Source organism: Coptis chinensis, chromosome 6 (genome assembly GCF_015680905.1).
Source record: "Coptis chinensis isolate HL-2020 chromosome 6, ASM1568090v1, whole genome shotgun sequence".
Classification (NCBI taxonomy): domain Eukaryota; kingdom Viridiplantae; phylum Streptophyta; class Magnoliopsida; order Ranunculales; family Ranunculaceae; genus Coptis; species Coptis chinensis.
The window spans coordinates 35,326,985-35,350,155 of NC_141461.1; the positions used below are offsets into that span (position 1 = coordinate 35,326,985).

At 36.4% G+C, this 23,171-nt stretch overlaps 1 pseudogene across 1 annotated transcript; it reads right to left on the reverse strand.

The window, feature by feature from the left end:
* Positions 1–747: 747 nt before the first annotated feature.
* On the reverse strand, positions 748–11,824 carry LOC147492730 (uncharacterized; annotated as a pseudogene). The gene is made up of 4 exons (XR_015199482.1): positions 11,301–11,824; positions 5,191–5,408; positions 1,320–1,967; positions 748–1,149 (listed from the first exon to the last, which is right to left on the reverse strand). The product of XR_015199482.1 is annotated as an uncharacterized LOC147492730 (transcript).
* Between the last annotated feature and the right edge of the window lie 11,347 nt (positions 11,825–23,171).

The window sequence follows — 23,171 nt, forward strand, 5'->3', positions numbered from 1 at the left end:
GGCTTTTATGACTGGAGCATCTTCTAGACAATCTGGGCTGCAATGGCTTTTTCGCTCGACTTCTCTAACTGCTGGGCAAAGTCCTCAAGACGTTGATTGGTGGTTGTGGTGAGCACTATGACTGCGTTGTTTTCAATTGCATCCGGAGATAGGTTGTTGGTGTTTGAGGTGGTTTGTTCACGTATAGCTTGGTTCTCTTGCTGGAGCATGGTGAATGATTCTAGGAGAAACTTTACTTGATCTACTAGAGCTTTTAGTTGTTCTTCCATAGTGGTTTTTTAACCAGTTTCACTACGAGATAACGGTCAAAATGCGTTGACTGAGATAGTGTGTGAGTTTGGGGGGCAAGTCTAATTATGTTTTCAAATAGAGGTGCAGATCTATAAAACTCGTAGGTATTTTTACACATAAAAGGATAGTTGGGACATTTCACCACAAGATAACCGTCAAAATGTTTATTGAGACGGTGTGCGAGTTTAGAGGGGCAAATCTAATTTCCCTTAATTTAGGAGGGCAAGTCTAATTTTATTTTCAAATAGGGGTGCAAATCTATAAAACCTTAATAGGTATATATCGAAAAACACTTAAACAGAAAAGATTGAGCATACTGTGATGCCGTTTGGGCTAGATTTTGTAGGGCGATTTTGTATTGGGCATGTTTGTGTTTTTGTTTCATTAAATCTATGTTATGATTTTGTCTAGGCGTTTGATTTGTACTGCCAATGTTTCTTCTTAGTACAGATAAAATGGCACCTAATCAAATCTGGATTCAAGCACAAAATTATTGTTTCCTCCATGGGGAAAACTTTCCACCAAGAAAAAACATAAACAACAGTCCAATTCACACAAATAACTTCAAACTTGTTGCCAACGCCGGTGCTTACAAATTTTACAACTTATACGATTTCCGATCTATCCCAACCTCTTTCTGTTTCCAGAAGGAAAAACACTTTACGTTTGCGTTAGAGTATGTCTTCTCTTAAAGTGCTACCAACATCACCACCACTCAGGCTTCCTGACATGCTCGTGGGGCTGGAACCGGGAGCATGCTCCTGCACTTGTTACTTGTCACTTGTCACGAGCAATTCAGACCATGGCAGTGCAGACAATAGTAAGTAATCAAGGAGAAATCATCTTTTCTGGCCAGCCCTGCACACAATGCAAGTAACATAATTACAAATCAACTTTTTTGCACAAAAAATCATTCCCCAAGGACACGGATCATTCATAGCACGTCAGCAAACCAAAGCAACACAGCCTATTTGCATATATGATAAACACTGAAAAGTCTGATCACCGTTAATAGAATATATTCTCACAATTATGCATGTGGCAGCTGCCACGTACGAGTGCATAAGATTGTGTTGGGTCCTCGCCAACAAGTAACGCAGCAATTCTGTCAATCCAACCCCCATCATGCACAGTCGGTGTGGGATGGTCTTCAACAACTACATTTCGATTATGTGGAGTCTCAACGCCATTGAACCCCATATCACTAGGTGCTTCCTCCATGGACTGAGGGAGCATACCACTTCCTGTACTGCTTGATCTGCAGTGAGATTGTTTCCGATTCCTAATGCCTTTAGATAGCACAAACTCGGAGTCGTTGCTTTTGCCTACTGGATTGTTGCGCACGGATTCCTCATCAAGATAAACTTTCAAGCCTAACTCCATACCCAACTTTGACGCCAGAACACTTGCTGCAGCTGCCTTTGCAGCTGGATCAGGGTCATATCTCTGCAATGTGAATCAGACATAATAGTTCCTCAATGTAAATCCATGGTACCCCACACACATAGCAATACTAATTCAGTGGTGGTATGGGCACGCATAGATCTGTTTTCCTTTTTCTTTCAAAACAATTCATCTGTTGTGTAGTGTAGTAATTTGTCCTCTCCTTGAGCTCCTCAATTTTTTCAAACTTTCAGAACACAATCTCTCAAGTGTTTTCTGGTCTTTGCGGTCACCTGCACAACAAGAAGGAAAGATATAAGATTATCCCATGTCTTTTAGACCAGGGAACTCCTAACATGGAAAACTGTGTGTATCTCCATTACTGCATTGACAGACAACAGCTTTAAAAAAAATCCTGACGGTTGTATACTTAACAATGTAAACACACTCAACCAAATTAATACCCTACAACAAATAAGTATCGTATTACTCATGCAAACAATGTAAACACACTCAACCAAATTAATACCCTACAACAAATAAATATCGTATTACTCGTGCAATGTTTCTAACCTTTTCTCCGTTTACTCCACACCACCCAATAATGTTGGTCCACATGTTAGGTTCAAGAACCGCCACGCGTGAGGGGAGGGGGCGTGTTGAGATGTTTAGTTCAGTCCCAATTTGGGATAGTTAAAGAGTTTCATAATAGTATATATGTTCCTGGGGCTGCTCAACTATTGCTAATTGATTTTGAGTTGCATGCTCAAGAGTTTTTAAGATCTGTATTGTTTCACCTTTATTGTACTTGTAGGCCTCCTCAACAAACCTCGCTTCTTAATTTATTTCACAAAAAAAACACACACACACACACACGATTCAGGAAACGTAAGAAAAAGCTCCAGTCACACTATCGCCATCGCTACAGGGGGGGAATTTCCAGCAGGGAGTAGTAAAGCATCTTGAGATTGTGTGAAGAAAAATCTGACACGTCATAAATCTACTAAGTATATGTTAGTTCAGTAGACACTATATCTGGACAGAGGAACAATAGAAATTCAACAATGCAACTTGTCCAGCTGCTATACTAAAGGAGAGACTTACTAGTGACACAACTTTATCTACAAGAAACACTACATGAATTGACGGGGACACAACAGCTTAAGCTCTTGCACACCAGGTTAGGTCTAAATGTTCAGCTTACAATGCAAACTCCTATACTTGTGCGGTTGTGCCTGGATCAAACCTGATGAAAATGTTATTAAGTTGAATTATAATGGTGCTTTGGGAAACACTGCTGGTGTAGGGGAGTTATAAGAGTCCATAGAGGTAAAATTCTGCTAGCCTCTGCCGGAAATAACATTAAAAGCACAGTACTAACCCATGAACCTCAGGCTGTTAAAGTGGGAATACAGGGATGCATTCATTTCAGTTGCAGGAAAAAGGTGGAGGCCTCAAATTCCATGTCTGCATCTAACTGTATCAACAAGAAGGAACACCCCCACCTCCCCACCCCCACCACCACAACACACACACACAAATGGCATTGTTTGAACTTAGTCATGTCTACAGAGGGACCATGTGACTATGTAACAATTTTGATGTTATTTCCTTTGTCAGTGTCTATAGGGACACCAATGGTGTCACTGATCACCTAGCTTCACTAGGTAGTAACTTTGAGCCTTTGAGGTTAGCTATGTGTACTTAGTCCTCATCTAGATAAAAAACAAAAAATAACTGACCTTATTGTAAAAAAAGGGGGCAACTGGAAGGTTGTATACTAGAATATAATTAATGAATGCCTAACCCTAGCTTAATTTTCAACAACAACAACAACAAAAAAGTAGTTTCATGGTAGAATCCTAAAGCTGCGAGCTCATTTATGACTCCACATTAACAGTATGTACAACATGCAAAAAAATGTTGACAAACCAAAGCCTATTATAAAATACACGCAGAAACAGAACATGTCTACACCTTTGCATACGTCCAGAGTAGTTAGACTTGTCTTTATCAACAGTTAGGTTGTGGTTACCTATTTTTACCAAACTCCAAGAAGTGTTTTGAGGAAAAAAAAAAATCATTTATGAATAAAAAATAACAGCCTCAAGGCACCAAGCCTCTGCGAGGCATGAGGTGAACCACAGAGGCGAGTAAAAAAAGTATCAAGGCTATAGGATTAAGGCGGTAGGCTTCTGTAGAGCTTCGGCTAAGCTGAATCCCACCATCCCTGTGATCCCAACAACTAAAGCTACTGGTTTGTTGTTAGTTTGAATCTCCATTTCAAACACACAGTGATAGAGGACAAGCTGAGATGGGCTAATATTTAATAATACTTGTACTCCAGGTCTGTGTGGGTATATTCAGGACTCCTTGATCATTTCATTCTACTAGTCATGTACTGAAGAAAAGGTGGGTGGTCCAATGATAATGCATGTATACTCCTTCATTTATACTAAGGTTTTATGCTCCCCAGTGGGATTTATCATTTCCGACTTAAAATCAGTCCTAAACCCTTATGATGTAATTGGTAACGGGCCCATCCCTGTGCTCACACTTTACCCACCATATCTTCCAACTAAGTGATAACCATTAGTCAAAAAAAATGAAGAAGATCACATGATACATAACATTAAAAGAATTGTAACTATTAATGACATAATTTCTTGATGATCTAGCAAGATACGAAGAACACATGAGAACCATCCATTACAAAAGGTCTGGCACAAAAGTACCTTCAGTATGGAAATGCTTTATCAGGACGTCTGTAGTGTGATATGCATTCCTGATCATACAAAGCTATCTGAATATGACAGTGATGCTATCAACTAGTATACTTGCGTGTTATCTAAATCATTTCCAGTACTTTTGATTACAATGACAGGAGTTGGAAACTTTTACTCACATACCAAATATCTGATTCCTAATCTGGGACTCACTGATTTGGTTGAGGTGTGTTAATATGCATTTCACACTACTTTGGACTCGTCTAACCTAAAAGACAGATAATTATTGAATTCGACGCGGAAATGCTAAGAAACTACGCGGAACGAAGTTTCATTCCTCTAACTCACTATGAAGACAATGTTCTTTAATTCACTTGAAAGTCAGATTTCTGAGAGGAGGCGTCTCTACTAAGGAGGTCATAATTTAGTGATAAGATGTTTTGAAAAGTGTGTTTACTATCTCCAATAGTTATATTATACATATCTTGATGCTTATTTTACATTTTTTTTGCTGGACACTATTTTTGCCATAGAGCAAATTTTTCCCCTCCCAATTAAAAGATAAAAAAGAAGTTTCAAAAGTCGCGGACAAAAATAATAAAACTCACGAAGCAACAAGAATGAGCAAATTCACTTCAATCACTCTCGAGTCTTTAATCATACAGTCAATTTAGTTTTGCACATAGTATAGCAAATTATGTTGAATATTAAAGTATAACTTCTAAAGATAGTAAGTTATCAATCAGGTGGAAGAACCAGAAAAGAAGGCCATAAACGAAGCATCACTAACCTCCCGTTGAAACTTAGTCTCCTAGAGAGCTTCAGAAAACTGCATATCTGATACTCCCAACCTTGAACATCAATCTTAAGCAAAAGAACACGTTCAGACTCTGGGACCACTTGATCCAGAGGAATGGATCTCACCTGCAGCTCAACCTCCTCATTTGATTTGAATGCCAGCTTTGCACCACTAGCAGAGACAGCGCTGTTGTCCAGTTGACCAACTAACTGCCAACACGAGGAAAGAAAATAAGAAACCAAACATGTTACAGTAATTGGAAAACTAAAATAGTTAAATTTAGTATTAAAACCAAATAAATTCAATAAAAATATTGATAATTGAGTCTCAGGTCCAATTAGTTTCCAAAAGAAAACTATTGAGCAAAAGACTCGCTTCACCAGTGATAAGTCATCAGTCAACCACAAAGACCAAGGTCAACAGTAAATCAGTTAGTTAGTTAGTTAGTTAGAGACCTCAGCAAGTTCGATATGTTTGTTAAGAGTTTGTTACTCTGTAACAGACAGCAGTAACTGTCTTGATTTATAACTCGATATACAGAGAACACCTGATGTAATTATTCCTTAACTCAGCTAATAAAATTCTCAAGTCTCATTTCTCAATTTTCTTAAGAAAGTAAACATGGTATCGGAGTCATTATTGCCAAACAGCCATTAAGGATCACATTAAAGCGTCAACACTCCTTTGTTCACCATAAAAACAACCAGCAAGGTTTCTCGCTCGCTTATTCATTATTCAATTACACTTTCTCAGTACATCATCTCTTTTCATCGAACGAGGTAATCAAATCATTTTAACTCAAGTTGTTCTTAAATTTCAAGGTCAAACAAATATCTTGATCTGTTAAATCATGTCAGTTCAATTAGTTTATAAACTTGTAAATTTGACTCATTTCATCGATTTCATTAAATTCGTCGTTTCAACAATTGTGTAATCATCAATTTCTATCATAGAAGCAACTTCAATTGAAAACATCTTGTCACAAATAGCACAATTACAAGCTCAGCTTCAGTCTCAAAGTCTCAATCAATCACAAAATCAAACACTTGCCTCTTCAACTCCAACATCAAATCTGTTTCACATAAGGAACATTACAAACTTTGTCCCTATAAAGCTAAATCGTGACAACTATTTCATGTGGAAGCAGTTGTTCTTTACAGTCCTAAAAACAAATAATGTTTTGTCATTTGTTGATGGTACATCTATACGTCCATCAGCAAATAAAGTCATTAGCAGATAGTCTTGCACCTTCTGGTGAAATTATAGAGGAAGCAGATTTAGTATACCAATTTCTTAATGGTGAAGGTCTGGTATTAAATAAACTGGTTCCTCTTTACTTACAACACCTTCATCAAATTTTGTGCTTAAAGATGCCTTGGATGACCACATATATCTCATAAATTAATTTCTGTACACAAATTTGTCACAGGCAGCAATTTCACTATCCCATTTACACCAAATTCCTTCTTTGTGAAGGATCTTACCTCAGGGAAGGTTCTTTTCCAAGGACACTCTACGGGTGGTCTTCACCCTCTCTGCTGCAGTGCATGTTTAAAATCATCTCATCCATCTAATGCATTTGTTGGTGCAAAAGCTTCTTCATCTGTTCGGCACAAAAGATTAGGACACTCAGCTCAAAGTGTTCTCAGCCACATACTTGCTTCACAAAAATGTTCTCTTGAAGGGTCTCCACATGATTCTACTTTCTGCACTCCTTGTCAACTTGCGAAAAGCCGCAGACTAGGTTCTGTTGGTCAACAGATCCTCTTCAACTCATTCATGTTGATCTTTAGGGAGCAGGTCCAACAACATCAGTTTCTGGTTTCAAGTACCACGTCAATCTTGTAGATGACTTCACTAGGTTTAGTTGGTTTTATCCATTGTGTAATAAGTCAGATCTTAGAGATGTATTTCCTATTTTCAAAAACTATGTTGAGACTCTCTTAAACTCACAAATAAGAGCCATAAGAACTGATTTTGCAGGAGAATTCATTAGCAAAAAGTTTGAAACCTTTTTACAATTTCATGGCATTACACATTATTTCTCGTCTTAAACTCCACAGCAAAATGGAGTGGTTGAGAGGAAACATCACTACATTGTCGAAACTTGAGCTCTCATGGCCCATTCACATGTACCAATGCTATATTGGGTCGAAATTTTCAAACAACAATCTATTTGACTAATAGAATACCTTCCAGAATGCTGCAAAACTTATCTCCATTTGAAATGTTATTAAAACAAAAGCCAGATAACCATTGTACTTGTTTCCCATGGCTTAGACCAAACAACAAGAATAAACTTGAAATTACAACAAAACCATGTGTTTTCATAGGCTACAGTACTTCTTTCAAAGGGTACAGGTGTTTAGACATCACTACTGGCAGGGTGTATATTTCTAGACATGTCATTTTCAATTCTTTTTAAGTCCACGCAACATGAAAATACCACCTCATCTCTCTGACACATTCACTCTAAAAAACCATTTTGCATCTCTTTTTCCTCTTTTATTCAATTTTCCCACTTATAATGCTAGTCCTGCAAATAGTCATCCAACTCATATGCATCCAAATGCTTCAGTCTCATGTTTCACCATCATCACATATTCATAATCCCATACATCGTCCATTACTTCACATGCATCCAAATGTTTCACAATCTCGTTGGGAAGGCCAAGGAACTGTTGTTCAAGAAGCGGTGGACAGAGTTGAGGAGAACAAGGGAAGAAGAAAGGAAAGAGCGCGGCGGTGGAACTAAACTAGAAAAGGTGGTGGCAGCGGAAACGTTTGCCAGCGGAGATGCAAGCAGTCAACCTCGCACTATGATCTGATAGTCCGCTGTCGCCTGTCACTCATAGTCCGCCCCGGTAACTCATGACCCTATAGGTAACTTTATTAATAAAAGTTTTTCCTAAAATTATGGAGATTTAATTGGCATAGTGTTTAATAGTGTTGTAAAAGACGTACATCTAGATGCCTACCTACTTCACACTATATTCCATTAGTCCGCGGCCTAATTCATAGTCTCTCGCCTGTCACTTATTGGCCGCGGCCTAACTCATAATCCGCCACCTGTTACTAATAGTCTGCGGCCTAACTTGTAATTCAACATGCATGGGGGCAAATATGAGTTCTCCCCGCACAAGCTTCGCGCTATTCGATTCAACATATGGGCACATATGAGTTGTCTACGGACATGCTTCTCACTATTGACTTATAGTCTGCCTGTCATGGTCACACTCCATTTTGGATTTACTATTTTCCATACGGTATATATATAATAATGAAGTCATGATGTAGTAGGCTACGCCCTAGTTGCAAGAAACACAGAGACTTCCTAAAGAAAATCATGAAGACAGTCTGCGGCCAATTTTATCAAATAGTTGGATTCATTACAAAAGTAGTCCGCGGCCAATTTTGTCAAATGGGTGGATTCATTACAAGTGTAGTCCACGGACAATTTTGTCAAATGGGTGGAGTCATTACAAGAGTAGAATGCGGCCAATTTTGTCAAATGGTAGGATTCATTTCAGGAGTAGTCTGCGGACCCTCGTGTCCATACAACACATGTGGGGCAGGCAGAGTTGTCCCGGACCCTCATGTCCATAGCGTAATAAGTCAGTCTTGTAGATGACTTGACTACGTTTTGTTGGTTTTATCCATAGTGTAATAAGTCAGATTTTAGAGATGTATTTTCATAGGCCACAGTACTTCTTTCAAAGGGTAGAGGTGTATATTTCTAGACATGCCATTTTCAATGAGGAAGAGCTTCTTTGTAAGTCCATGCAAGATAAAAATATCATCTCATCTTCAATGACGAAGAGCTTCTTTTTAAGTCCACCCAAGATAAAAATACCATCTCATCTCTCTCTGACACATCCACTCTACAAAACCATTTTGCATCTCTTTTTCCTCCTTTATTCAACCGTCCCACTCATAATGCTAGTCCTAGAAAGAGTCCTTTAACTCATATGCATCCAAATGCTTCACAATCTCATGTTTCAACATCATCACATATTCATAATCCTATAGAGAGTCCATTATTCCACATGCATCCAAATGTTTCACAATCTCATATTTCACCATCATCGCATGTTCATAACAATGCACATAGTCCTCTAACATCTGTTCCTACAGTCATTACATCAACACCAAGACATCAATTTAGATACCTGCATACATTTCTACACATCCATTACTTCCTACATATACAACTAAAAGTCCTTCATCTCATCTCAATGACCATACAGACATCATCATTTCTCAGGCACAACCTTCCACCCAAGGCCCAATTTTTCCATATCGACCGATATTTCGGACCCCCCAAAAACCAAAATATATCGGTCTATATCGATATATCGGGATATATCAAAGATACTAACTTTTTTTGGTGAAACAGTGAAAATATCAGTATATATTGTTATATATCAGAAATATCGGTCAACAGTCAAAGAAATCAGTCAAACATTCAACAAGTCAAACAAAATCAATCGATATATATCAAATATATTGGATATATTGCCGATGATATATATCGGAAAATGCGATATATATCGGTCCGAAAATGTGTCAATATATCTCACCGATATATTGCATTATTTCCATATCGTGTACCCCATATTCCAATATATATCACCAATATATCGATATTTTCGGCCTTGCTTCCACCATCCTTATGTAACCAGTGACACAACTACATCCACATAAAACAGAAGGTTCTACTCCACATACTATGATTACATGTCTAAGAATGGAATGCATAAACCAAAACCAGCTGATCACAAACTGACTTCACTTGATCACAAACTGACTTCACTATGTTCACAAGAAAAACACAGTCAACTATCACTGTCATATTTAGGTCCTTTACAATACTTCGTAGGTCTTGTTCTCTTGAGATGTGCAGAAATTCTAACTCTATGTTTCTATCTCAAACAAAATACATACATGACTTACTAAAGAAATTTAATACGGTTGACGCAAAGCCTTGTCGATCTCCCCACTCCACAACCAAATTAGATCCCTACTCCACTCCTTTTTTGTCTGGTGCCTCAAAGTATAGATCCCTTGTTGGTGCAATACAATACCTTACATGCACTAGGCCAGACATCTCTTTTTCCAGTCAATCAGGTCATTAGCCAGCCTATACAGCAGCAGAGATCTTACGAAAGTAAACAAAAACACCATCACTCCTCCAACTCATACACTATTAACTGTTTTCATTCTCCAACTTACATCCACCATAGTTTAGTGGAAGAGAGAGTGTGCACAGATGACCTCAACACTGAGGAAAGTTTGCTAGGGAGAATATAAGTCGAGAAAAGTGTACTAAAGGCTCTGTTGACATCTTAGTGGTTTTTAATTAATAAGAAAACCACCACCTCTTAGGCACTTATCTCTTACAATCTCATTACATAATAAAATCCAATTTCTCTTAGTCAACACATTGTTTTCGGTGGATATCTCAGTCTCACACATAGGGTAGCTGATATTCTTCCTCGTTATACTAATTTCTAATCCTAGCATTAAGCACATAGTTGGTCTCATGTCACATATGGTTTCGGGTTTCTGCAACTACAAGATCTCTGTAACACATTAATAAAGCTAGTTTAACATATTCCTATAGTTTAACATGCTTCAATACAAAATGCTCTGAAGAAAATCTAATCAAACAAAAATACCTATTAACCATTTTTACTCTCTAACTTACATCCACCATAGTTTACTGGAAGAGAGGATGTGCATAGATCAAATATCTCCTACTACATCAATGCTGAATAAACGAATTTAGGACAGTTTGCTGGGGACAATATAAGTAAAAAAAAAAAGTGTATTAAGGGATTTGTTGACATCTTAGTCGCTTTCACTAATAATAAAATCACCACCTATTAGGTACTTATCTCTTACACTCAGTGTCTCAGTACATAATGAAACCCAATTTTAGTCAACACATTGTTTTTGGTGGATATCTGTCTCACTCATAGAGTAGCTGAAACTAATTTGTAATCCCAGAATTAAGCAACAACAACATTAACATATTTCTATTGTTTAACATACTTCAAATACGAAATGCTCTAAAAAAAATATCTAATCAAACAAAATACCTTATGAAAGGTAATATTCCCAATCCCATCCGAAACAGCCGCCTCGAACAACACAACCAACTCTATTAAAATAAATCCTCTGCAAATTCTCAAAAACAGGTTCAAATGCACACACTCTAAACCCCAGGCAAAACTAGCCATACTGACATTCGCCCCGACATCTAAAACAACTCCATTCTCACTCTTCCCCTTCATATTCTCCAACACATCAAATATCAGGCTTTCTAAATAACTTCCCTTTAAGCATTCTAACAATATTCTTATGTGGCTTATCAGGAAGTGTACCAATATCAGATAATGAATATAAAAAAAGGATACTTTACCCCTTCGACAAGGTTGGCATTTATAGGATGTGGCTGTGGACAATTTAAACAATCAGATGGTTGGATATTTATATTATTAGTGTTTGAAGATGGAATGAAGAAGATGTAGAGGATAATGAGGACAAGTGTGAATGGAAAGATGAAAAGGAAGTGTTTTTTTTGGAGAGATGAAAGATTGAATGAGTGAAGGTTTTGAGAAGATCACTGTGAGGAGTGAGTGATAATGGTGGGGGAAAAGGAAAGGGGCGCGGTATTGGCACCTGATAAATGAGACTAGCACACTTTACAAATGAGAATAGCAATTTTGACAAAAAGTAAAACAATAATGGTTATTCCTTATATTTCCTTTTACACCCCACATGCATATAGTTATACCGCAGTCAGTTGTCGCGAGATCTCATATCCCACGGCAGGCAACTGCCACGAGATCGTACAATCCACAGCATCGAGTTGCTGCGAGATAGCATATCCCACTGCAGGCAGTTGCCGCGGCATATATTTTTTATGTTTTTTGTTTTTTTTTCACTTCAAATTTTGCGTATTGAACACATACAACATATGTATACCTCATTTTCTTCTTTAAAGTTTCTTTATACACTCCAAGAACAACACCAAAACCATGACAAAAAAAATATACAATCGAGCCATAATTTTGCTATCTCGCGGCAAATATTTTCATATGCTATAAGAAAATTTTGTGATCAAATTAATGAAGAAGAGCTTTGATAATTAACGCACGCAAAGACTCCATTTTAGTAAACAAAATCATCTCGCGGCAACTAACTTTTTTTTATGGTGGCTATTAAAAAAAAATTAAAAAGACCCATGGCAGCGACCTTCTGTGGGATATGGAATCTCGGGGCAACCCGATGCCGTGGAATGTGCGATCCCGTAGCAGGTGCTTTCCGTTAGTGTTTTTTGTGTATTTAATGGAGGGGTGCTAGTACCGTTGAATTGGTCAAAGGGGTGTTAGTCCTATTTATGGGGGTGTTAATACCGCGGCCCAAAGGAAATGGAATGAAACTACACCAAAATGTTGTTGAAATCGTTGGAATTTCAGAATAAATCTATGGACATATAGAGTTATTTTACGAGTGGGCTTTTTTCGACCTAAACATTCAGCCTGTTTTACTAGCAAGAAATGGGGCTCAGCTCCTTTGTTTTAATCCGGTATAACCCCCTTCCTATTGGCACATACCACATAACCTCCTTGTTTTCCAATAACAGGGTAAATCCAGTCCGATTTTTATTTTCTATTTTATTTTATTACCCGTTTTACTCTTTTTACAGATTTGTCGTAATTTCGACCAAGAAGAATGCCAATTTATCTGCTTAGATAACACGATTTGACCTCCTTTGTTTTTCAATTGACGAAAGAATGTTCGACGCTAAAGAGATTCACCTCTTTTCCATCTTCTTTGCGATTTTTATTTTGACCATGAAAATTTAAAAGTTAAATTGCTGAAAATATTATTTCGTTGGTGGTATTGACTATGTAAAAATACATTTACATATGTTCATCAATTTGATTTTGTTATTTTTTGCAAATGCAGACATGGATGGGACTGCTCTTTTTGCTATTATGTACGAGACGCAAATTATGAGTGTCCGTGTCGGGACTAACGGTATGATTGCTGATTTGAAGCGTACGATTTCTGAAAAGTGGCCAGACCTTACTCTATTGTCTATAGAACTGTCTTTTGTAAGGGATTCAAAGCGTATGGTGATAGATACTGACTCAGAGCTTCAATCCCTTGTTTGCTTCAATTGGTTAAAGGTTTTGATACATTCTTGATAACAGCATCGTCAAGAGGATTTTTTGCTTTGTGTGACGCTGGTTCTAGTTCCAAAGTCTCTCTTCAGGCTTCTTCTTGTACTTCTAGTTCTTCTATGTCTTCTGCTACATATGATGAAAAATATGTTAATGTCGTTTCTTTGCCTATTTTGACTGGTGTGGGACAGAGATTTCCTGGTGGTGCTTCTAATTTTCATGTTGAGCTTTTACGTCATTATCTTGTTAATCATTATAGAGTTCTTATTAAAAAGAATGATCTTGATAGAGTCATGACTGAGTGTTATTTGAAGACTGAAACCGGGTGTCTATGGAGAGTTCACGCATCCAAGAAGTATAAGATGCCAAAGTTCTTTGAAATAAAGACAATGGAAGCAAAACACACATGTGGAGCTAGATTCGCTGACGTTAATAATCCCCCAGTGAATAGTAAACTTATAAAGAGTATTGTTTTAGATATAGTGAGAGACAAGCCTTTGATTAAGCCAGGTGAAATCACTAACCATTTTCTAAGGGTATATGGTGTGAACTTGAATTATTACTTTGCGCATACCGGCATAGATATTGCATTGAAGGAGATACATGAGGACCATGCTTTATCTTATCATCAATTACATTGGTATGTTGGAAAGCTGAAAGAAACCAATCTAGGGAGTCATGTTGTTTTGGAAAAAGAATCAACAATAGGAAAGTTCAAGAGATTATTTGTTGCATTTGGTGCTTGTATTCATGGCTTTAACTTCTGTCGTCCTATGCTTTGTTTGGATGGAACTTTCGTGAAAACAAAATACAAGAGGTGTGTCTTGTCAGCTACTGCCAAAAATGCAAATGGGGGTATGTCTTTTTGAGTTTGTGACTTTTCACATAGTAGTTTATAGTACTTTGTAAAACTGAACAAACATAAACTATGAAAATTTACGTTCACATAGTAGTTTAGCCTATGCATTTTAATATTTACATAATAATTTAGCCTATGAAAATTTATTTTTACATATAAGAATTAAATTTTCATAATGAGTATGGTATGCAAAACCAAATCAGTAATTGATGTTTATTTGTGTTCCAAGTATTTTTCCAGTAGTTATGGCAGTTGTACTTTCTAAAACTGATGACAATTAGGATTAGTTCTTGGAGTAACTTAGGTTGGTGATCTCCAAAGATCGTAGGCTAACTTTTATATCTGACAGAAACCATGGTCTACTCGTGGGTGTCTCTCGCATTTTTCCTGATTCCCATCATAGTTATTGTTTGTGGCACCTTAAAAATAATCTTAATCCAGCTATGCCCAGCAACCATTGCTTCTGCTTGCATACCCTAGATCTCTTTTCATACTTTGTCTATGCTGGGACGCACCATGAGTTTGAGAAGTGATGGCTGATTTTCAAGATGTTTGCGGCAATCAAGTGAAAACATTTTTGTCCACCATAGGTTATGAGCATTGGTGTAATACTTATTTTCAAGGAAATAGATATGGTGATATGTGCTCCAATATTGCGGAAAGCTTCAACTCTTTGATCCTACTAGAACGCCACTTGCCTATCACTGCAATGGTGGACAAGATCCGTGGGAAAATTATGAAAATAATGTCTGATCGGCGGGAGTTAGCTAGGAGTCGGACTACTATCTTATGTCCATCTATGGAAATTTTATTGGCTGAGAGGATCGAGGTGGGGAGAAGTTGGGTGGTTCTCAAGTCAAGGGAGGGCATTTTTTAGGTGCGTGATACTCATACCTGGGCAGTTTAAGCGCCGCTTAATCGCCGCATAAGCGCTATGCGCCACTCGACCGATCCGATAAAAAAAAAATAGAGGCCTAAGCAGGTGCCACAAATCGGCCTATTTGTCCCGCTTAATCCGGCGATTTCTGATAACTCGTTCTAACAAAAGCGCCGCTTAATCGTGATTTGTCCCATTCATCAGATTGGAGGAAACAGACTGAGAAGTGATTTGTCATATTCATCTTACCGTAGAACCTATTGTTTCTTGGGGTCAAGAAGAATCCAACTTCTGAAAGATTGAGAGTCTTGTTAGGTTGTGCTGAAGATAAAGAGATGTAAGAAAGTTTGAGTTCAAGACGGCCTGTTTTCGTGAACTTGAAGACATCGATTAAGTCTAAGGATCAATTTTGGGATCTAAGCTCGGCATAATGAATCTCAGCTGAAGGAGTGATAGAGAAGAACACTAGCAGTAAAACAACCCATGACAACATAATTGTGAGATAGGCTTTCTTGAATGGCATCGCTTATGTGGGGAGGAGGAGAAAAGATTAGCAGTATGTACGTCAGTGCGTGATTATAAAGAGAAAAAAGCTAAATCATGGGGACACTAAATTTTTTTCTATTCCGACTTTGATAAGTTGTTTAGGAAGTCAGGGAAACAAATTTATCCTACTCATTTGTCGTGATTTGTCCTACTCATTTCTTCTTTAACTAAGGTGATTAATTCCGATTAATCACCGATTAATCACTATAAGCTCTTGGAGCGACTTGCTCCCAATTAGCGCTTAAACTGCACAGACTCATACTCACTTGGTTGACTTGAATAGAAGTCACTGCTCTTGTAATTGGTGGAGAATCGAAGGATTCCCTTTTGCGCACACACTGCGCTCCATTTTGGCTGATAGATTGAATGTATATATCTACTGTGATAAATTATTCTATTCTCAGACATTCCACAATAGTTATTCAAGAGCTATAGTACCTGTGGAGAACAGTAAAATGCCTGCTAAGATACCAAGTGTGCCTGATTTACTACCTCCGGATTTGAAAAAGAAGATGGGGAGACCAGACAAGAAACGGAATCACAGCACGGGTGCTACAAGAGATAGGAAGAAGAACAAGGGCCCTTGCTATGGCCACCGCAACCCAAGAGTGGGCTCCACTGTACTCCTACAACATTCTCTGCACCGGTTCAATTATCTATTCTTTGATGGTTGCTCTTATATAAAAGCAAGATGTCAATGAATTTGCATTTTTTCATCTATTCTTTGATGTTGCTCGTATATAAAAAACAAGATGTCGATGAACTTGCTTTATTTTTTCTGATGTTGGATTTTATATGTTACGTTTTTTAGTTGGAGATTTTTAAAATAGCTAGTCAAAAGAGGTTTTACATTACTGTGTAAATATAGTTTTACATAGTAACTTTTGGGAATGAAATTAGCCTGGCACCTGACAAAATATATGTAAATGTATTTTTACATAGTCATTATATATGTAAATATATATATTTACATAATAACTTGACCTATGCAAACTTAAATATACATAGTAACTTTTGGGATTGAAAAGTTCCGGACACCTGACCAAACATATGTAAATGTATTTTTACATAGTCATATATATGTAAAACTATATTTGTATAGTCACTAAAGCTATGAAAACTTAAATTTATATAATACCTTTTGGGAATGAAATTAGCCTGACACCTGACAAAATAATATAAATGTATTTTTACATAGTCATTATATATGTAAATCTATATTTACATAGTCACTAAAGCTTTGCTATCCAATTTAGGGATAGAGGATGAAATGGTGATGAGGTGTTTGGGGATTATGTGTTTGTGATGACAATAAATAGTTTCTTAATAACTACCATAATGAAGTATGTTATTAGGATAAAGAGTGAATTTCAAGTAACCTTGGATTCACAAATATAGATAATTATATTGGTGTTTAACCTGATAGAGAAAGGGACTCTTCACACATAATATTTCTAGAAAAGCTATAAACATTTCATCCATCATAATAAAATGTTTTGGCAAAGTAACCATACAAAAAATTATAATCCATCAAAGACTGAATATGCAGAACAATACTAAACAACTCCAACACATTAACAGTAATAGTACATCATAATCGAACACTCCCGAGTTAGAATGGTTCCAATGTTTTACCACAAATAAACACAACGTAATCAACTAGAAATACGGAAAATCAGCTCTTCATTTCTTGCATTCTTCTTTTGGATCCCATTTTTCTTGTTGGCTTGAAACAATCTCATATATCTGGTCAACCATCAAATGTTTTGCGGCTTCTAGCGTTATATCTTGGATAGCTTTTCCACATATTATAGCCTTCACAAACAAAATGATGAAGAATCCACAATTTGAACTGAAAATGCAAAAAAAGAAGTTTAAGATAAGAGATAAGAGATTAAAAAGACATTTATGTTTGGAAAGTTAAGTTCTTACGATGCTCCTTGTTGTGGGCATACTCCAACTTTGATATCTTTCATCAAATCCACATTTGGCAACCTTAGCTCCCGACGCCTACATGTAATAGCTTCCACCATCCTCTCTTGCTACATTAAATTGAATTAGAATCAACAAAAAATGAACAGTATATATTTAAATTACCAAAAGAATGCCCAACACATGACTACTGAAAACAAAACAAAGTAACTTTTGGGATTGAAAAGTTCCGGACACTTGACCAAATATTATGTAAATGTATTTTTACATAGTCATATATATGTAAAACTATATTTGCATAGTCGCTAAAGCTATGAAAACTTAAATTTACATAATACCTTGTAAGAATGAAATTAGCCTGACACCTGACAGAATATATGTAAATGTATTTTTACATAGTCATTATATATGTAAATATATATTTACATAGTCAATAAAGCTTTGCTAAGCAAGCCCAAATCATAAAATTTCACTTACTAACATTTCAGCATCTTCTAACGAAATGTATTTCTTCTTCTTGTAGTTCCTTGGCCTTAAAAAGTCATAGTGCGTCCATTCCCAATTCAAAGTATCAACATGAAGCAAACTCCATTGATAACCATTTTTGTACTTTCTTAACTTGGGACTATTTATGATGAAAAACAGATGGGCGACCTTGTTGTCCAATTGTTTTAGGACATCTGTGACATAAACTTTCATGCCTTGTTTCTGGTTATCTCTTAAAGCCAGCTACAACAAATAAGAACAACAACATCTTCATAGATTTTGTGAATTTACATATTCAACTTCAGTAATTAAATTTCATGGAAGATGCTTACCCATGCAAATGATGAGAAATGAAGACACTTTGGTGGAGAACATCCAATTAGCTTTTCCACTTCCTTGGGGAGTTGGAAGTGCACATACCAATCAATGATCTACCATAAATAGTACGAAAAATTACTAAATTGCAAGTTTTTTCATTTCAAAATATTTGAGTAATCAAAATATTTACCTTATCACTAACGAAGAAGTTCAACATCAGGTGGTTCAAGTGTTCCCCCTATATTTTCAAATGCATTTGGATGTCCATCCACGCAATTGTACTGCAATATGCATACACGATCAAAATAATTTGTGCAACTACATAGACGATAAGAAAAACTTACATATATTTATGAAAAGTAAATTTTACTTATGGTTTGCTTTTTTGAAAAAACTTTCCACCAACGGCAACTTCTCTTTATCAAGTAGACTCCACATCCTGGTTAAATGTGGTCTTGACATAGGCTTTCCTACATGTGGTGGTGGAGTCTCGAAATCATCTGCATCAATCACCGGTTCATCATCCAATTCAATTTCAGCAACTTAAGTATTCCTTGTTTGGTTCTTAATATCTCCGAACTTATATATCATTGATGTTTTCTTTGTCCGCTCCCTTTCCTTCACTTTCTTAAACATCGAGTTAGGTTTTCCCTCACCTTTTTCCTCCTCTTCTTTATATGACTTTGTCTCTCTGCTTTCCTCCTCTCCATCCAACTCGGATTCTTCTTCTTCATCTGCCTATCCTTTCTCCTCCTCTTCACATGTCTCTTTCTCAAACAACTCTTTCTCAGCCAACTGTTTCTCAGACAACCCAGTCTCTCCAATGTCCTCCTTTTCAGCCAACTCTTTCTCAGACAAGTCAGACTCTCTTTTGCCCTCCTCTTCAACCAAATCCACATCTCCTATGTTCTCTACCCCTTCAACCATATCTATATCTCCTCCTCCTTCAACCAAACTGACATCTCTTCCCCCTTCAACAGAATCTACATTTCTCCTATTTTTCTCTCCATAGAACTCGCTATGTTCATGATTTTCAAACATATCTTCTAGACTCTCTTCACAAACTATTCTCGTCGGTATACCAAGTTCACCCCTTAAATCTTTAGTAAGTTTCCTCAACTCTTCATTCTCCCTCTTCAACTCAGCATTTTCCCTCCTCAAGCTTTCAGCTTCACTTTGGTGGTGTTCAGGGTATAATGCCTCTTTCTCTTCCTCGGTCAGTTCCAATTTTACTTTGATGTGGCAATTGGGAACATTTTCTACCTTGAAATTTTTTGGTACTTCATCTGCTAGTCATTCCATCGACCACTTTGCAATCCGTGGGAAGCAAGTCTCGCGTACTGGCTCACAAAGTTTCACATGCTCACACAAAAAGTATTGCACATAACATGTGAATTTGTATTAGCAACATTTTAATAGAATTCTTTTTCCAACATATGACATATGACATCTGCATTGGATATGTAAATATGAATAAACATATGTAAATTTCAATTTTCATATGCAAATATAGATTTTCATATATAAATTTATATTTTCATACACCTGACAGGTAATATAGACTATGAAAATATGACTATGCATATGAAAACAAACTTACATATGAAAATACTAAAATGCATACAATATAATGTTAGTATATTACCAACATATGACATCTGACATATGCATATGCAAATATATATTTTCTTACATGTGAGGTGATATAGGCTATGAAAATATGACTACGCATATGTCAGAAAACAAACTAAACTTACATATGAAAATATGAATTTGTAGACAATGTAAGTATCTTACCAAAAGCTGAATGATGCATCCTGAAATTTTGAACGGACTACTGCTATCCCACTTTTGAATTTTTTCAATCAGTTCTGAGTGAACTGAGGTAGCCCATGACACACTCCACACATAGCTTCCAAAGTCTCAACATGCTTTGGGAAGGACCAAGCTATTCCACTCGCACCATTACTTACAAATTAAATATTGTCATCACCAGAAAAATGACGAGTAGTCTCACCACATCTTCAATATTCATAGGGTCTATTGAGTTTATAATCTAGTTCAAGATTTCTTTTACAACCGTTGTTGTTATCTTGTTAACTCCGGAGAAACGTCTCAACAGGAATGGTGATCCAGAAATAGTTTCGTCTATTCTCGTTCCTGACTAGAAAACAACAACTTTCCCCATCATGGGAAGCCCAAAGGTTACAGCCACATCAGATGGACATAAAGACACAAACTAATTTCCTATCTTAAACTTATGTCTCTCCTTGCACCAACTGCTTAACAACTTTATAATGATGTGGCTTGGTTTCTCTAGCATTCTATTATCTACCTTTCCATCGACAAAAACCACAAAAAGATTGCCAAAAGGAGTTTCTTTCATCTTGGTGATATGAATATCCCTAATTCTTCCCTTCAAATATTGCACAAGTTTTAGCATTAGCAATGCAGAAGAACGGAATACCTTGTTAGAACCAGTAGATTTTACATCATGTTGCAATACAAATTTCCAATATGTAAATACAAATTCACTTGTGAAAATACAAATTCACATTTAGAATATGCTTAAATACGAATTTACATATGAAGCTATATATGTAATTTACTAATTCACACACACACACACACACACACACACACACATATATATATATATATGTAATTGTACTTTTATATATGAAAATGCAGATTTATATAATAAATTAAGCATTTTCACCTTAGATTTTGTATATTTACAAACAAAATTAAAAAATATATATGATTTTCACCTTAGATTTCATCTTTTTACCGGTTGTTGCTTTCTTCCTTTTTGTTTATGATTGAACCACTTGCTTCAATCTAATAGGAGCATCTTCTTTTGAAACTTTTGATTTTTTTGTTTTGTTGGGTGTTTCTCTCATATTTTTTGGTTGTTTTGTCATCTTATCTTATATGTTAATTTGGTTTTGCAGGATATCTAGGGTTTGGAAGAAGAGAGGATGCGGCGAGAAGAAAGAGAGAAGAGAAATTTGAGATCTAGATTTTTATGTGTGGGGGTATTTTAGTCAATTCGTGTGTTTTAGAAAAAGAGGGGGTTTTTATGGGTTAGTACGTAATGAGGGGGTTTTTATGCAGGATGTGTATAAACTAGGGAGATTAAAACCCAAAATCTGGTTTTACTAGTATACTGCTATGTAGTGGGGGTGTGAGCGGAGAATTGAAGGCGTGGAGAGTGGAGAAGGAGAGGGAGGCATGGAGAATGGAGAGGGAGAGATTGAAAAGGCGTGGAAAGGGAGAGTGAGACGAAGATGAGGACAAACAGAAACCAACCAAAAACACTTTGGCCACCATAACCCCCCCCCCTGCGTCTCCGCTCACTTAATTATTGAGTTAGCCAAAACCGCTAACTCAATAATAAATCAAGAAATTGGGTTGAAGGGCCATATCCCAATTTTTATCACTAATAAAACCAGCCGGATTTATAAATCATTAATTAGGATAAGTTAGTTGTGTTAATCACTAATAAAACTGGTTTTTTGTTTTTAATCATTCAAAAGGACAAGTTCATGTTGACTTGACTTTTTATTTTCTTTTTGTTCCAATTATACCCTTTGCTTTCTTTTTGAATTAGAAACAAAAAAAAAAATTATCGAGAGAAGTGAAGCGAAGCAAAAAGGAAACGCAAAATCGATCGGTTTGGATTGAAAATTGAAGTTGAATCTTGAGATTTTTCAAAGCATTTCATTCGATTTGAAAGTTTTTCTTAATTTTATTCTTCAAACTTGTAATCTATGTTTCATTTTCTTCGATTTGATTTTTGTTTTGATTATTTTTTTTGTTTGTTGAATTGGAAGGTTTGTTTACTGTTCTTTTGTTAACTATTTTATTAATTTAGCTTAGATTCCTTAGAATATTGGGTTTTTCTTTTAATACATTCATTCGAAGTTCAATATGTGAGATCGAGAATCGTGAAGGTATGCACTGAAGACTGTGCATACCTTGTTAAATTAGGTTGAATACGATTAGAAGCTTATTTTAGTGTTTTTTTTTGTTTGATGTCAAAACATATTTCGCTCATTCGTAGTTACTTTAATATATTTAAATTTCTCCATGGATTTAATTTTTGAGTATGCACAAACAACTGTGCATACCACATTGTTTTTTATTCTAAGCAAGGCTTTGTTGTGTGAATCTACTACTTTTTATTGTTTGAGTTGAGTTGTATTTTTTTATTTTGAATCTGTTTCTAATGATTGTATGTTAATTAATTTTGAATATAATGCACATGTTTATGATTTTTCCAATCTTTCTAGTTTGTGATGTTTCAATGGTTTGTGGTTGTTTGATTTTGCAGTGCTATAGACTTAAACGTGGTGGGTAGTTTTGGTTATAAATGTCGTCCGTTGCCCATTCGTAACTTGTTTATTTAGATGATCTGAATCGTGAAATGAGTGATGAGTGGTCTGATTTGGTTTTGAATTCCTTTAATAATTTGCCCTTTTTGAGCGATGGCAAAGACAACATGATTGAGACCTATGCAGGAATACATTCTTTGGCTTGTTATTGCTTTGCAAAAGAGTTAACTGTAGTGTGCCTGCTCTTGGTTGTAGTAGCTATAGCTATGCTTCGGGTGAATCTAGTAGCTCAAACTCATTGGTGGTTGGTGGTTGTGAGAATGGAGAGCATAAACAAGTGTTTGGGTGTTAGCTTTGGGTGAATCTAGTAACTCAAAGGAATGAGGGGAGAAAGTAGTGAGGCGGTGTTCTAAATTATGTTT